Source organism: Lonchura striata, chromosome 4 (assembly GCF_046129695.1).
Source record: "Lonchura striata isolate bLonStr1 chromosome 4, bLonStr1.mat, whole genome shotgun sequence".
In the NCBI taxonomy this organism is placed as follows: Eukaryota; Metazoa; Chordata; class Aves; order Passeriformes; family Estrildidae; genus Lonchura; species Lonchura striata.
The window spans coordinates 40,203,790-40,222,683 of NC_134606.1; positions in this window are offsets into that span (position 1 = coordinate 40,203,790).

Sequence of the window (18,894 nt, forward strand, 5' to 3'; positions counted from 1 at the left end):
CAGGAGTCGCTCGGAGGCAGCAGATTAAAAAACTCAGAAAAATTTAATAACAATAAGCCATAAAAAGGTACCAAAATGAATAATCAAAAAGGCACCTTCTAATATTTTAAATCTAATAATTGTGGATTGATAATTTCTCTGATTTCAAGAACTTACAAGTTCTTACAATTTCAATTCTGTTCTTACAATTTTTAATACTGTTTTCAAGAGTTGGTTGGATAAAGCCCTGAGTAACCTGCTCTCACCTCACAGCTGATAGTGCTTTGAGTAGGAAATTGCATGAGGATGTCTCCTGAGATCCTTTCCAGCCTGAAATATCTTATGATCTAACTTGTGAGCTGAATAATTTAAGAATTCAGGAAAAATAAGATCATTATTGTTCTAGTGTGAGTATTCTCCTCAGCAGAAAACCTTCATCAGAGGGAAAAGCACAGCTGTATTGAAAGGCAGAGAATTAAAATTAAAATTCTTAGCACACATTAAAGTTAATGTAGCATATTTTGAAACTGCTTAAAGTCCATTCCTGGTCACTGTAATAGTTAAAATGGGTAGAGGATAAGTTTTAACTTGGTGGGATTTCAGGAGCCTAGCTAGAGGGCAAATCTCAGTCCATGGAAATGGTCCCTTTTTCATTTGGAAGGAAAGCAGTTGAGCTTTCTTGCTTAACAATAACCTCATTAGTAAAACTTGCAGTGAGAAACTTGCTTGTGCACTGATCCAAGGGTAATGCAAATGGGGAAACCAGGCTGTCCATGAAATGAAATGCTTTCACATCTTGTAGAAACAGGATTCATAAAAGTCTGTCACTGTTTCCCAGAGAAGGGACCTTTCTGCTTTGCCTCTTATTGGCTTCTTTTTCTCCATTCTCATAATGTTATTAAACAGTAAAGTTAAAATAGATAAATCATCTGTGTTTCTGCTTCTTAGTCTAGATTTTTCTTGTCTGGGGGCTTCCTGAGCTCACAGTAGGAATTCACAAAATCTGAAAGTGGTTCTTGAAAAACACATAACTGCTTCCCCTTCTTGCCAAGCCCATCCATGAATCCTCACACATGCATTTAGCTGCTGCTATTGCCACATTCAGTTTAGAAAATGGCATCCCACACCCACCTTACAGTAAAAGACAAAAATTACATGCATATATATCAGCATAAATTAGGTTTTACTGAATTTAGTAGTAACAGTGTCTGTCAATACTCATATTGCTGCAAACGACTCGGTAGTACAATTCAGTATGTGTCCTGTGAGGAATGAAGGGGGAAAGATTTGATTTTCCCCTTCCCTGCTTAAGTCTTTTTAAAAAGCAAGAATGCCTCCTAATGCTGTGCAGCAGCCCACAGTTTACTCCACAGCCCTAAGAAATTTCATATTATTCAGCTACTTTCTAAAAAGCTCAAATATGAGTCGGGTTCAAAGCGATACTGGGTGATAGAGAGAAAACTAACAGATTCTATCACATCCAGAGTATAATATCCCAAATTATCTTCAGTTTTGAATACCAGCATCTGCCCTTGCCATGTCAATTGTTCACTCTAAGAGGCTCATGACTGAAACATTTATATCAGCCATTTTATTTCCCCTGGGAGTGAGTTACAAGCTGGTGGTGAAAACTGGTGTCTTTCCATTGATTTTAATGGAGCTATTCCAGCTGGCACCATTTAAAAATTTTATGCCTTATCTCAGATTCCACACTTCATATGACTTAGTTCATTATGAAAGCAAAACCTTCTGGGAAGAAGCAATGTCTCTCTGCTCCACTGTCGCATTACCAACACTTACAGAAGATTTGATTTTTAGAATTTAGTACTTCAAAAAGAAAAAAAAGTTAAAATAATAATATCAAAAAGAAAAAGAAATGTATTTTCCAAGTTCACTTATACAATAAAACATGAGAGAGGAGTGAAGAAATTAATTGAAAGAACCTGTATAACAGCCCAAAAATTTACACTTCATTTTTAGGTAACAGCCAAGTTTGTAGGTTAAGTGTGAAATGGAAGAGAAATTTGGACATTTTTCAGACATTTTGACAATTTTCTATGATGTTTTCTTCTGATTATGACTATTAATGTAGGATTTGTTATTAGGGAAAGCCTTTATATCTGAGATTTTAGATCCAAATCTAAGAGAGATTGAAATTCCACAGCACTGAAATATCTAATTTTTCTTGTTTGTTCATTTTAATGAGGTATATATCTCTGACTTAATTTCCTATAATTCAACTTAAAAAGTATAGGGAGAAAGAGTCTGAAAACCCACAAAAATGACAGCACATAGCTGGAAGCCAGCTTCATATAATGTTTGTAAAGTAAGTGGATTAGACAGTGGAAAAGGTATTCTGCAGCCTAGAACACAGGCTACACTGAGGGATAAATTTTTGTTTATGTTCTAACTACTTGAAGCAAAATTAATGAACAGGCTTGGAGTCTGCACTCCTGTCTAAGGCCATACCCTCTAAATACAGCAAACACCCCTCTTTAAGGATGCAGTTATGTTCACATTCACTCCACATCCTTTCTTTCCTTATAGCTTTCCTTCACCCATTCCTCTTTTTCCTCTTCCCCTTCCACACACACTCAGGAACTCAGAGTACAAAGCACTGCTCCTATAAGGCTACTTCCACCAAGTTAATCAGAAGTACATCTCTTACACAGATGGTGTGAAACTCTTCAGTGTCCCACCCACATCAAACACCCCTCAATGCACAAATTATGCCTCAGCATCTGACCAAAGAATGGAGCCCTTAATAAAAAAGATCAAAAGCCTTTAAAATGAAAACACAGCAGAGGAGGAAGGCTGAAGTGATGAAGGATACTGCCTATGCTTAACAATTCTGCAACAAAATGTAACTTTCTGATTAAACCCCCCAATGTTCCCTGAAGCCAGAGAATATATAACACAACAAAGCAAAAAACTCTGATAAAAGGGAAAACTCCTTCTTTCCCTCAAATCATAGAATGGGTTGTGTTGGAAATGACCATGAATATCCTCTAGTAGTAAACCCCCTGCCATGAGAGGACTAGAGACTGTCACACCAACCTGCTGCGTGCAGGTTAAACCTCTAAAGGGTCTAAAAGTGACTGCAGTCGGAAGCTTTCCTGGCATCTGTCCTCGCCAGCTCCCAGGGTAGCTCTGATGCCTTGAGAGGCATGGCTTTTTCAGTGGAAAGCAGCACAAGCCCTTACCCCAGCCACCATCCAAGTATTTCTCCCCACACCAAATCACTTATCAAAGAAGAGGATATTACTTTCTGAGCCAGAAAACTTCAAAGACAGCAGTAATTGAATTCAACAGTGATACAAAGGAAGAGAATAAAAAGAGTGATCATATCTCCTTTCAATTTCTGTGTGGTACTTGTGTACAGAGATGTGACTTCCAAACTTACTGACAATGAAGAGAGAGAAAAGGAGGAAATAAAAAACATCAATTGCTCAATGTGCCATCACAGTCAAGAAATTACCACATATCCATCTAACATGTCACCTCCTCCAGAATATTATGTGCAGCATTGATCACAGGGCTTCAAAGGAAGTGTCAAACAGGCAGAGGTTCAGAAAAGGAAGCTCAAATCTCTGAAAAAAAATTCTAGAGAAATTAACAAAGGGGTGGAAAAATGCTCAGTAAGGTTGGAATCATTTTACTTAAAAAGGTGATACAAAAATTTTATTCTTTGTTTTAATGTAAGGACATCAGAATAAAAAAACATATGTACTGATAGTCTGGAAATGGTTGGGAGCTTCTCATCTCCATTTCTTGTAATAAACAGGTATGAAATAATTCAATTAAAGAATGCTAAATTCATAATAATTACCTTTTCTTCCACATAGCAGAATAGAATTCACAGTTCCTTGAAGCTACTGAGGCCAGAATCTTAGAGATCCAAAAATAACATATCTCTAATCAACATTCAGAATTCTTAAAAGTGTCATCAATCTTTGTTTTGGAATATATACAAAACTGCAGTAGTAAGGCTAAGAGACTTCTATCCTGCAGGAGTTTAAGACCTAGAGAAATGGAAAGGAAAATACAAAATTTTTTTCTAAATTAAACAACCAAGAATTTTTTTTTCTGTTGCTACAGATACAATAAACAATATCCTTCCTTAAGGTCAGAATAAAAATACTGAGCAAGTTAGTCCTCTGGACCACTCACTCCAAACCCTCAACTCCTAAAATAAAAGAGATTAAATTTATCTAGAATAGATAAGTGATGTTACATTTTCTGACATAAATAGATCAATAGCAACTGTATCTTTCAAGTAATCCTGCTACAAAAATATACAGGTAATAAAGTCTATGTTCTCTTGCTTACATGATACTTCACTTTTTTATTAAGCAATACTTTTTATGTTATTTCATTCTAGCATCTTCAGGTACAATTGTTTTGGGATTATTTCTTTTTTCTGCATTGAGTTCACCTGTGCATCATATACTTTGTCTTTACTTTGGCTCTGTTTTTATCAAAACTTTATCCTAAAAAGAGGTTAGGTATATGATTAGTAAGTTATAATTCATTGTGTATGCCTTATTGTACATACTTATCTATACCTTGCAGATACTGGCCTTTTTATTGTTTTAATGGCAGCATAGTTACTGAATAAAAAACAAATAAATGTCTTTTTGTAAGTTAAGGAAACATTTATGATTTCACTTTCAAAAGTTATATCCAAATAAATATGAAGAAGAATAAAGTATCATGAATTCCACAGTTATTGGCTGATATTACAGTATGCCCGTGATAAACAAGGTTAACCGGACAGCTGAAATCAATATTTTTGTACTCTTCAAAATCATGTGTTTTTATACACTGATTCATTTTAATGAAATGTAAATTTAAAGTCTTATTTTCTCATTTGCTAATACATCATTAAAGCATTTTTCACATAGCCATTATAGCCCTTGTCGCTGTGGGACACGTGAAAGCACAACGCAGACCACCTGCTGCTTGCAAGGTAAAAAAGGAACGTTTATTATCTGACTCTGTCTTTTATATCTTCCCAAGGGTGACATTGGATTGGAGAGTGAATGGGCCACCTCTCCAAAGACATTGGACAAACCACCAGTACATCAAGTGTTCTCCACCCCCATAAAAGAATGTAAACAATACGTTGTTTACAGAAATTGTGTGGGAAAGTTCTCCAAAGGAATGTAAACTCAGAAGGCTTTAGGAAGTCTTAAGAATCAGGGTGACAGCCCTTTATTTCCTTTTCCATTAAATCATTCATTCTTTATCTGGGTCCAGTGGAGGGCAGCAAGGATGACTGGAGGACAGGAGCATCTCTCTTATCAGGGAAGGCTGAGGAGGGAGCTGTGCCTGTTCAGCCTCAAGAGGAGACAGCTCAGGGGGGACCTCGTTGGTGCCTGAAGAGAGGCTGACAGGAGGATGGAACAGGTTCTGCTCGGTGGTGCTGAGCAATAGGACAAGAGGCAATGGGCAGGAACTGATGCACAGAAAGTTCCACCTGAACATGAGGAAGAACTTCTCTACTGTGTGGGTGAGTGAGCACTGGAACAGATTGTCCAGAGATGTGGTGGAGCCTCCCTCACTGGAGATACTCAAGAACCAGCTGGATGCAGTGCTGTGCCTTGTGCTCTGGGATACCCTGCTTGAGCAGGGAGGCTGGACCAGACTCACCCACTGTGTCCTTTCCAACCTTCCCATTCTGTAATATATCTGGTTTTCAAAAGTTTATTTTCTTTAGGTTTGTGCATTTTGCTTACACATGTCCAAATTGGTTTTGCTACAAAAAAAAAAATAAAATAAAAAATAAAAAAGCCCCATTGCACCAAATTTCTTGACATTTTTTGTCATTATCATTATTATTATTTCTGAAGTACAGCTCATTTCTTAAATGGAAGAAGAAAATATCAGTTGTTGGTGAGAGTTTTATATATCCTGCAAAGTCTTATAAAATTAAGTAATTGGTTTTCTAAAAAAAAAAAAAAAACCAGAAGAAAATAGAGTAGTAAACATTGTTATGAATCTTTTCTCTTTATAGATCCTATTTTAAATCAGCTAAAATAAGGCCATCTTCCAGTGCAGCTGTTATTACACATAATCAAAACCTTACGTTAGCATTTAAGTGGGTACAGTTTTGACTTTATTTCATGCTAAATTTTTGAATGCTTCATAAAGTGGCCTCAATGCCTTATTTCCTTAATGAAATATCATAAAGCTTTGATATAAATAAATAAATAAATAAATAAATAAATGTAGATCATCTAATTGCCTATTTTAATTTTCTTTTTTAAGCAGTCAAAGCAATCTCAAAAACTTGAGTGGAGATTATAAAGACAGAGGTGTTTTTCCCATTTTTTCACTGTTAATTTACAAGATTAAAAAAAAGGGAAACCAAGAATATTTCATAAATGTTATTCTATTTTAATGTTAATTTTTACAAATAAATATTTTAAGGAATAATTTTGAAAATATTTACATGATCTATGCTAGTCTAAAAATTAGACTGAATTCAGATATATTTGTTTACCAATATTTTTAAGTGTTTTTACATAGATACATAACAAATCTGCATTGTATTCACTGAATTTATCCAGAATCCCACCCTGCATTTTCTTTGGATAAGCATATAAGTTTCAAATGCTTTGGTCACACTCTCATGATGAGAGTTATAAAATAATGAAAGCATGAGAGCATCTATTGTCTCACAATAGCTGCAAATGAGCTTAGATTGGACTACTGAAAAGATCTTCATCTCACTCTAATCAGTTACAAAATTTTCAGTGCAGTGGTGAAACCATAGTCTTCAACAGTGCAACATATACATTACACACAGTGGCATAACATGCAATTTGCATAAATTTGGCTTGTTAAATTCTTTTCATATTGCATTGAAAATTATTTCAAAGATATCTTTCTAAAGATCTCTATCTCTACATGTTAAATCAGATTTCTGCCTTTGAGCAGCAGTCTTCATTGGCTGACTTCCTTGAGACCTTATTTTCCACCCACATTGCTACTTGAATAACCCATTTAAAATATATCCTGAACATAAGCAGCTCAGGTTTCTGAAACTGTAAAAGAAATATGCTCAGTACAAGAATGGAAATTAATCACGCCTACTTATCTTCTACTTACATTCTAAAACTCACATTTTCTGACAAATTATAACTCAGTAATTTAGGTACACTAGCAGGATTTCAGTTCAGAATACTCAGAATAGTGAGGTGATAAACTAAACCACATTTTACTGTGCACTTGAGCCAGATTATGAACATCCAAATGTATTAGTTATTACATCACAGGTGTAAGAGAAGATTTTTTTTTTTTTAATGTGGGACTATGGCAGAGTTCCTACCTTGTTCAGCACCACAGCACCCCACACCACACTCAGAGAGACCAAGATCCCTCTGAGCAAGTTTGGCAAGGGCTTCTCAACCTCTGCAGAGAGAAAGCATTTCTGTGACCACAGGAGGTTCAAAGGGCTTTCAAATTTCACACATTTTCTGATCATTCCTGCTACAGATAGAGAAAAAGCTGTAGATATCACAGAGAAATAGATACTGTGGGAGAGAAAAACCAGAGTTTTAGCCTGCCAAAAGTCCAAGGTTTGATATGATTGCCCTCTGCAGACATATCAAGAGGCACTGTATCAAAAAGAGAAAAATGTCCTTTCAAATCAAGGATAATGTGACACAAGAAAAAAAATTGCCATAAATAGGGCATGAAGAACAGAAATCCTTCTGGAAATTCAAAGCTAGTGCCTTGTTACCAAAATACTGGGAACACAAATCATCAAATTGTTTTTAATTTTAAAGGGGAGGGGAGGGGAGGGGAGGGGAGGGGAGGGGAGGGGAGGGGAGGGGAGGGGAGGGGAGGGGAGGGGAGGGGAGGGGAGGGGAGGGGAGGGGAGGGGAGGGGAGGGGAGGGGAGGGGAGGGGAGGGGAGGGGAGGGGAGGGGAGGGGAGGGGAGGGAGGCTTAGCTAACCAGGATATCAGAATATAAATATGAGCATCTGATATTTCATTGTTTACCCCAGAAACTACAATTATTAAAGTTGCTGATTCAGGCAAATTTGCAGCCAAGTTGATCCAGCTTGCTAAAGACACCACTGCTGCAATTCATCTGTCAGTGTCCCTATTCTGATGTGTATCATCTTCATCTTTTTAAGGAGCATGCCAAGTAATATAAAAGGCTAGCCCTCCTTTACCATATAGTTTACAAAAAAAAAGCCTATGAAGGCAAAAAAAAGTAGCAGTAGGTCACTTTGTTCTTATGAGAAGAAAACTATAGATGTCACTATCTTTGATGGTAGTGCAATGCAGGAAGATTTGGGGTCTTGAGGACTTTAATTTAAAGCTACAAAAGGTTTTTATAGTGAGCTTTCTTGGTAAGTGTTTCACTCCAAGCTTTGTCTTCTAATGTGATCTTTGAAAGCATTTTTTAAAAATAAATACAAGATAAGATGTTTTATAAATAGTTAATATAGATAAGGCAAGTTTTTTATAATTACTGTAGACTAATAGTGTAAATTATACATGTTGCTCTCTAGTGGGTATTTTTTTTTATAAAAGCTCAATGTCTTTATGAAAGCACAAAGATGAACTTTTGGATGCACTAGAAGGATATAAGTTTTGCAGAAATACAGCAGTCCTTCAGACAGTATTCTAAAATACAAATCTATTTTTTTGGAAATTAGGTTTCTTTTCTGTAAAGCATGCAGTACACAGATTTTGGGGTCAATCATTCTTAATCTTCATTGAAGAAATTAGACAATCAAATTTATTGGATTATCAAATTGATGATCAAAATTAATTAAATGAGAGAGAAATTTTTGCAATGCATGTAAAATTGAGGTCAGAAAGGAAACATGTTTGAAATTATCTATAAAATGAATGTATGGACATATATCAGGTATTATTAGAGACAGTCAGTCTATTGATTGTATTAATCATATCCAGAGGACAATTCCTAAATAAGTAATTAAACAAGAACAAGACTGGAGATAGAGCCTTCCACTCTGTCCTTCCACTCTTTATCTCAGTACTCATGATCTTATGGGGCTTTTCCCATGAGACAATCCTTGCCTTTGGCACCTCTCAAATTGCCATTTTAGAAATCACTGCATGTAGTCATAATGACACAAAGATGTGAAAGCAAACAAATTTATCATTAAAAAGGGAAATTCTACAAAGGAAAAATAATGGAAACATCTTGTTTCAATAGCTAATGCCTTTAAAGACACCTAATCCCAAGGCGTAATTACACAGACATAAATTATGTAAATTTAGGACAGGCAAATAGCGGCAGAGATTTTTTATAATTTTATAACTATTGAGAAAGGTCTTCTGAAAATTGTTTTTCATATCCCTGGACCAAATCTAGAAACTGACATGTTGGTAACATATATCAAAATATCTGAAAAAAAATAGACATTATAATTGTTACTCAAATTGTATAATATTCATGCAAATTTATAATCTAGGTTTGAAACTGGCATTCATTTTTATGGATATAACTAGTGACTTTATTTTATTTATAATATTTACTGACAAGTTGGAACATTAAAAGCACTTGATGTCACTCTTTTTTATTATTATTATTCTCTAGGTTGTACAGTATAAAAAGAAAAATTCTACTTTTCCAGCAAATTTCAGATTAATGACAGCACCTCTTTAACACACATTTGTACAGGTGACATATATTGCATAGAAAATTAAATATGCCATTTGAAACTATTAAATTTTTAGAATTACTGTTTTTACTGTTGAGACATATTCTACCCTACCACCAAACCTGATCTTTATGGTTTCTTTAGCTTGATTTGGGGGAATGCTGGTTGAATTCACTATGTCTGATATAAGACACTTGTCATCAGAAATTATCTCCATTGCTCCTTTAAGGTACATTAAAAAGTGTGATTTTGAGGGTTTTGAACTCAGTAGTGAATAGATCTGAATAGGGAATGGGTAAAGGAGTGTCATTTATACCCTTTTAAGAGGAAAAAAAATCATAAAATTTAAAAAAAAAAAAATCCATAAAGTATTGGCATTTTCTAAATTGATGAAGAAATATGTACTTCACTTGCAAAGAAGCAAAAGCAAATTAGCTTCACATTCTCAACAGGATCAGTGAGTGATCAGTTACTGATCAACTAGCAATAATCATCACAAACTTATTTTTATGAAGTGGATAATGGAATTGGATCTCAGTATCCTATTTTGGATTCTTGGCTTGAAGATTTTTAAAAAATGTAACTTGCTAAGAAATGTACGTTTTTGTGCTGAGGGAGCTAAGTATCATTATGACTTAACCACCAGAACTTATGTAATAATTTTCAGTCTTTAAAGCCATGTTGGCAACAGTTTCAAATAATTTGTAATAGTTGTAGGTACAGCATTAGAAAAAAAACTGTTGAGAGATGCCACAAGAAAAATATTAAGATGGTAAAACCCATTAATATTACCTAATTTCAAAACCAAGTATTCAATTCAAAGAATATATTCAAATTATAGAAATCTATAAAAAAGACCAATGCAAAGCACCTGGAAATTACATAGCAATTTTTTTTTTTTTTGCTGACAAAAGTCATGCACCTCTCTTGATGCTAAATTTTACACATGGGGAGAAAAATAATGACATTTATCTAAAAATACATTTTTCAAGCTTGAAAACTAAGTCAAGTATCCCTCCCAGATGATAACTGGAACAGAAGAAAAAAATAAACAAGTAATTTTTTTTCATTGCTTACAAATTCTATTTCTTAATGAGTCTTTAGGTGTATTTTGGAAGACAACAAGCTTTTAGAAGGACTGGCATAAATAATAAAGTCAAAGTGATACCTGCCATCAGTAGCCCCAAATGCATGTCTGATTTTTCTACCTTCTTCTTTCCCCATCTTAACGCATTTACCAGTGGAGTAAGTGCCCCAGCTCTTTGGAGATCTCCTGATTTTATTAAGAGCCAGTCTAACATTAGAAAGGAAAGTACAGCTGTAAGAGCAATATTCCTGTACTGAGACACAAGAGACATGAAGGAGAGATATGAAGGAGGGATGGTTTTTTGTGATGGAAGGAATATGCTCCTCCATTGAGGTACAATCTGACTTCATCAATGTTACAGCTCTTTCAGCTGAGGATTAAGCTAAAACAGCATTTCTCTCTTTAGTCAGCCTTCTTCTCTCTTTTTCTTCTATCTCCAGTCACAGAAACTATTCTGATCAAGTAACTGACAGAACTGTGAATGAAGAGGAAAAATGGTCTAAAGAGTAATGTATTGATTCATTCCCTCCTATCAAAGGTTTGGCTAATCTTACATCATTTGACTGTTTTAGCTAGAAATTCACACTTTACCGAACATTAAGTGATGTTATATATTCATGTACACATATCACTTTACCAGGATCACAAAGTTCTTTCCAAATAGAATGTACACCATGCAAGAAGCTTTTCAGGCCCAGGAATCATAGCTAGCTCTAAGGTGAATTTTTAGGGGCTATAGTGATTTTACACAATATTTTATAATAGAATTGAAGGTTGCATCTACTTTGAACTGCAGGTGAAATTCAGTAAGGAGAAAATAATTATCCAAACTGGAATTGAAAGAGAGTGCTAACAACTCCATTCTTACAGAACAATACCTATATGCTTTTGGTTTTGTCACTGATGTGAAAAGTGTAATCATATTTATCATATGGAGTTCCTTACTCGCTGCTGATCCATAAATTCAAAATTTACTTAAATCAACACAGGGCTTTATTTAAAAACCCTCAACAATTACTTATTGGTTTTTTTATGGTTTTCTACCTTGGTTTTACCAGAGGGAAACATACATCTTTGATTACTTTTTTCCTTTCTTTTCCCCCCAGGAATCAGCCTGTTTGATTACAAAACTGGGAAAATATAGTCCCAAATGTTTTTTTGCCAATGAAAAAAACATTTTAGAGGCATCTCAGAAGTTGATCCCTGTTCTCTGCAGCAGCACTAATGTGTTTTATGTGCAAGGAACAAGTTGTTATTTTCTACAAACACTGTCATTTAAAAGACCTTGACTATCCATTAAATAAATATTCTTTTTGTTTTCCTGGACTCAAGAATCATTCCTTTCATCTGTAAGCAGAGCCTTTGATACTGATGAATGCCCTTTAAGAATTTTACATGTCATTTCACACTGACCCACGTGTTAAAATCACATAGGTCACTGAGAAAATCATAATTGTAGTTAATGTCAAAACTAACAAAATCTTTAAACATTAGCAGTAATTATATTGAAAAAAATAGCTTCTTATTGTGACAGTAATCAATAAAAGACACGGGCATGTTTTTGAAGTGTCTTTCTATCAGTTAGTTATTCTCTCTGAATTAGATATATCCATTGCAATTATCCTATAGATCATAAGAAATACTGAAGCTACAGCCTGAATACAGGCAACATACATTATTTAGAGACAGGGCTTTCAAGATGTGAGTACTAGATAACTGGAATTTCTATACCTTGTGTCAACTCGAGAGGGAACAACAGAGGGCAATACTTACCTCATCACCTGCTCATAGGAGATGAAGAAAAATATTTCTGTGTTTCTCAGCTATTTTCTGAAGACTTGAGAACAGCTGCAAAATAGGTCAGAAATAGAAGGAGTTTGTCAACTTTCTTATTAACAAAAATCAGAAGAAATATGTTTCCAAGGAGGTAACACATATCATAATGAAACATGCTGAGGTTCTTCAGCAAAAGCTCATAATCATTTCCATCAATCCCATCTTCTGATTGGATTGGCTCACCATGAAGAAGCTCCTGCAATCCACTCCTTCTTTTTTTACTTAGTGGGAATAGGACCCAGCAGATGCCCTTTTACCCTGTTGTGCCAGGTCATGACTGCACTTGGAAGCTGGTGCAAGGAATGCTCCCAAAGGAGCTCTCTCTTCAGGGATTCACCAATTAGAGCAAGGGGATGGAGCAGAGAAGATAGACTATTATGAGTTATTACAAAATTATAATAGGTGCTTCTGCCTTTTATAGCATTTAACACAAGACATTAATTATTAAATATTATTCAACTTTTCTGTACAAGAATTAGGATCAATATTACAGTAAACCAAAATACTATAACAAGCTACCTTTGTGATTGTCCTTCAAGATTTTTACATATTTTCCAATCATCACATTAAACTAGTCTATTACCTTAAACAGTTACTGCTACAAGTACTTTTCTTACCACTTTCTCATGGCCTTGGCACCTCCTAAAAGAACAGGGCAAATTTTAGCAAAAAGTTATACACAAAATCTAATCAGCCCACCACTGAGTTCAAATAATTGTAAGATGTAGACTGACTGAGTCAGGTCTTGACCAACTTTGCTTAATTGTTCCCACTGGAATCAGAAGTAAAATTCCTACTCAACTCTCAGGGAGTGGAATTAATTTTACTAATTTAATTTAATTTTAGTAGATTAACTACAACTGCACCTTTCCTCCTGCATTCTACATTTTATTCTAACTGATACATTTTATTTTAACATCTACATTCTATTCTAACTGCTCTCCTGGCCTGCTTTTCCCTTAGGGTCAATTGTGCTCTTTGTTCTGCATGTGTTTAACATTATTTCATTTGGACTGTCCCTACCTAAACTCAGTTTTTAATTCACGTTGATATTTGTACATTAAACATCAATACATGACTATGCAAGTAAGGGGATTTTTTCTTTCAGTTATCTTCAGTGTTTTTCTTGTTCTCATATCTGCTCAACAAAAACTATATTAGAGTAATTAACAAGCAACACCCATATCAAATTTCTTTGTCACTGACAGGTGAATTCTGAAACTTAATGATGGAGGATCTGACATAAAATGGATAAAAATTTAGATTATCAATTCCGTTCCCTAGGATTAACTTAACAATGAATGTAATAAAATCAGCTCAATGACTGTTTAATTTTTTTTTTTTTCTAAATAGAATGTATTAAATAATTCTAACTAATCTAAATCCCAAAAGATTAGCCCTCTGGTACAGATTTCTGGGCTATGCCATTTACTTATCTTACCTAGACAGTGCTACCACTGGAACCTTTCTTTAGCCTCTTGTGTTCTCTCTTTTCAGTTTAGAATGGTGATACTTCCAATAGAAAAAGATCTTCATTTTGCTGGCACTTTTGATTCTGCCTGTTCAGATATACACTTCGACACAGCACTTCTTAATTAATTTCCATGCTTCAGTTTTAAGTTCACACTTTCCAAAAAGAAAAAAAATGTCTCTTTTGGGCTTGACTTCATAAATGCAAATGATTTTCCTTGCATTCAGCCTAACATTTTCTAAAATGTTAGGCTGAATGCAAAAAAGTAATTTTTCTTTGCAATTACATTGCAAGTCTCATACATGCAGCACACTAATCTCCATTTCATTACACAACTGCAGTTATACAAAGTACTTTAAATCACAAAAACAATGATTTGGATGTGATTTCATGCAAAATAATAATTGCATCTACAAAACATTTCCTATTTATTATAAATGTACTCTAAACGGATTATTTTTGGAGCTACAACTAGAAAATGTGCTGTTAAGACATTACTTTCTAATAAAAAAAAAATCTGCAGTATGTATGCCTTTTTTTTTTTGTCTAGTACATAGCAGCTGAAGTAATGTTTTATGTAGAATGCTTGTTATATTCTATCACCTCTTGTTCACAGTAAGTAAAGTTGAAGTAAAGAGTGAGATTGCCCTTACCTTCAGATCCAGCAAATAAAGAAATGTAGTACTTCAACTGATAGGAGTAGTCTTTGCTTGAACTAACCCTAGCAATTTTCTATGGATCTACTGGTAGTCAAAACTAAAGCCCTCCATAGATAAGTAATTTCCAGACCTAAGGTAAGATTTGGGAAAAATTAGAAAAAAGTTCTTTGGAATATACTCAAGCAGGACATTGCAAAATGTGTTAGAGTGAAATTTATGACCACAGAATGAAAATCGAGATGCTTATTCTAAAACAAATTTAGACTGGACTCAGATTAGGGGTATTTTGTTGACATTTTTTATCACACTCTAGGCCAGACCTGAGTGATAAGCATTTAAATGGCAAAATCCAAGGCACAAAAGGCAGGCATATATAACAAATATGTCTCAAAACCTGTATCCGAGGTTTTGAGATAGATTTCTATCAGAAAATTTCAAATTAACTACAGATCATTTTCTGTAAATTCTTAAACTCAAAAGAAAACAAATACAGGTTTGTAAATATGAAATTAATTCTAAAGCATTACAAAAAGAAAAGAGTAGAATTTTTTTTTTTCAGATTGTTACCAGCACTAAATTTTGTTATTTACTGTCCTTATTATCATGCTGAAACAACATATTTATGAATGTTAGAGATCTTTTAAAAATCATGAGGTTTTGAGGATAGCATTAAGTCCTCTGAGTCTGGGTGTTTGCTTTTTAAGTTTTTCTTTTAGAATTATCATTTTTTACATCTCGATGAAACTTGAAATAGATTTATAGATTATGAGGCTAACATGGGGCAAGAAAGAAGCTAAGAGAACTGAACCTGACAGAACTCTTGGGTCAGTAAGCTCAAAGAAAATTTAAGGCAGAATATGATGATGCACTACCACACAGACAAAAGGGTATCTGATTTCACAGTCTTCTGACTAGCTCTAACTAGGGTGGCAAAAGTGGTGAACCTTCTTTGTTGGCCTTCTCCACAGGGTGCAAACTGAAAAGGAAAGATTAAAATGCTATATTTTTATCTAAATGGCCTGGAGTTATTTTATTTGTGGGGATTAGAATTGTAGGGAATGTTCAGAGTCTGTGTTGAATCTTTATCAGTAAAGAAAGCACAACAAACCAGAAGGGTAGAGATATTGAGAAAAGCAATCTCTAAAATTTATGATGAATATCAGAGTTCAATGTTTTTCAGCCCAACCTTTTGCTGTTGCCACTGCAAGACACAATCCTACTGGTAGTTATCTTCAACAAACACTCAATAAGAAAATATTCATGCAGAATGGGAATATGTTCATCTGCACTTTTGCTGGGAAGGTGCTTGGGAAGAGGGCAGGTAAATCACCATTGGTCAGTAATCAAATGCCAAATAGTTACTGAGGACAATTTCAAAAAAACAATCTTGTAGATTCTTGCTCTTTATCCAAGTCTCTATTTGGTAGTGAGAGTAAAAGCTATTTTATGGCATAGTTCTAGCAGTGGAGTCCTGTAAATCTCCACTTCATGGCCATAAAAAAAATTCAAAAGCTAAACATGGTAAACCACTTACTTATAACAAATATGTTATTTACATCAACTAAGTTCTGTCAGAATCTATCACCCATTCTACAGGATGACAAAGATCTATTGAGCATTATCTGCTATATGTAAAATAAACTATCAAATGGCTCAGACAAAATCCTCAAAGAAAGATAATCTTCCATACCATCTACCTATCAGCTATTTGAGGCTTAAGTGCTCCAAAGGTCATACACATTCTCCTTTAATGAGGAATAAGTTACCTTATGCACACATCTGTTCTTACTCAGTTAATGAACCTTCTCTTCAATTGATTAACTTGTTGACATATAATATCTTGAAGACCTTACAAGCTATATGTCAAATGGTGTCATGAGCACATATAAAGAAACACAGTGCTGGCAGGAGTGAAATACAAACTTCAGGGCCAGAGAGCCTGACACTTGGTAATTTCTAGCTCCAGCCTTAAGAAAAGATGGTTTTGGATATCAGCCACAAGTGTTATTGAATCTATCAGCATGAATTATAGAATATAATACTGTGCAATCATAGATGCAAATAACCAATGTGACCTTGACACACAACTGAAGTGATAAGAATAGATTTATTCCACCACCTTGACGGTTGGAGGATTTCATGAGCAAGCTGGGGCACATACACTGCTAAGCTCATTCCATTTTAGCAGGGACAAAAAGCATGTGTGACTTGCTCTTCAGACACAACATATCAAAGGGTCTGGCACATGCACAATTTACCTCTATGATTTTCTCTGTGCTTTTTATGACCTTTGCATTGATCTCTCCCCCAAGACAAGAAGCTCAAGCATGTCTTGGAGAGGGCCTCTGAGTCTCTGTAAACATCTGTGTTATCTCTACACAGAAATTCTGCTTCTCAAAACAGAGAATAAGCAGCACTAGGCTTAGTGCTGCTTAGTTTCCTACTTGTTATGTGCCAGGACTTGGCATTCCCAAGTCCAAGTAGATCTACTATTCTCCTTGCCATTCTCAAATGCTATTATCTTTGGGAAACAAATGAGAAGAATTTTTTAAAAAGCGAACCGGGTTGCAAACAGTGCTGCAGAAGACATAGAAAGCAGCATCTTATATTCTCCACAACTACTATAATTTAGGAAGGCAAAAAATCAGAGGAGGAATTTACAGCCAAGGCAGCTGCAGTGAAACAGGTGGGCAAGGTGCACCAGCACATTTGAAAGCTGCACAAAAAAGTGCAGGGAAAGAATAACAAAATAATCTTTGAAAACAAATTCTGAAGAACATCTGTACCTTGTGGTCATTCAGGTGATGAGTGAATGCTTTGTCCATAAAACTAATATACTCCCAAGAGTCAGGGTGGCATGAACACTACAGATCTAACTGCTGTTTGTAAAGGATATGACACCTCCAGAACCTCTCATTTCTACCTTGCTGTCAGGATCATTCAATAGCAAGACACTTATCATTTATCCATCCCAGACTCCAGGCCTACTGTCGATTTAAGTCAATTGATTTAAGTCAACTCAATTAACTAACTACTCACTAGTTAAGATCTACTTTGAGTCTCTGTGGAAATATAAGAGGGCCTAAGAGCTGTGAAAATCTTTTTAAGCTGGCTTCTCAGTGGGGGCCCCACAACAGAAATGAAAGCTGAAAGTGTGAATACACAACTTTAGTGGGGCACAGATCAGTCCAGTGGAGGCTACTGATGTGTACAGTCTCAAGCTACCAAATTGTCCTTATTGGGAACAATAGGTCAACTGCCTCAGGAGCACATCAGGTGATGGGAATTGCTGTCCTAATATGATGTGCTGGTTCTCACTGAGTTTTGAATGGTAGAAACATTTGCAGTGTGCAGCAGTCTGTTATACAGCTCCTTTGATAATTCAGCAGGAGCTGAGTGCAATTGCTTCATACAAAGGCAAGATGATGGGCCATTAATCAGTAAATTGGTGCTGTCAAGGTAGAGGAGTGACTATTTTTAAGGTATTGAGGATAGAAAAATACCTCATATTAGCCATGCTATTTCTTCAGTTGAACTTCAGGACCAAAAACATGCTTTTGAAAGTCTGAATGGACAAGAAATGCAGGAAGAGTCTACAAAAGTGGTTTTCGTATATTGAGAAATTATGTTACAGGCAGATTCCTAGGAATGTTTACAGAAACTCAACTCCTGCAGTCAGAAATAGAAATAGTAGAAATAATAGAAAGTCATTCAGGTATTATTGGATGCCAGGATACTCAGAGTACCAAACCACAAAATTACAAATTAACTCCAAAGTAGTTGGTACCTAATTAAAGCTGCCAAAATAACCATTTAGACTAATCATTGTTTTGGATGATTATCACATAAACATCAAAACTAAAAAACAGTATAAATCCAGTGAAGAAGTATCTATCATGAGCGTTAGGTTACAGCAAGATGCAGCAGAGAGTGAGGATTCTCATTACAGTTATTTATACATTAAAATAATCCAAGACATATGATGTTAATTTCCAGACCTAAACTATTATCTTAAACTAGAGTTCAATGCTTAGCAACCTACCACTGGTCTCATAAACCAGCTACTTGTTTCCCAATGTTCCATCATTTTCTGTGCTATCTGAAAGTCACATACAAGGGGAGCACTGCTCACAGTGGCTGGTGGTGCCCAACAGCATGACAGCACTGTTGGTTTACACATCATTCCTTCAGAACTGAGCTGACACTGAGGAG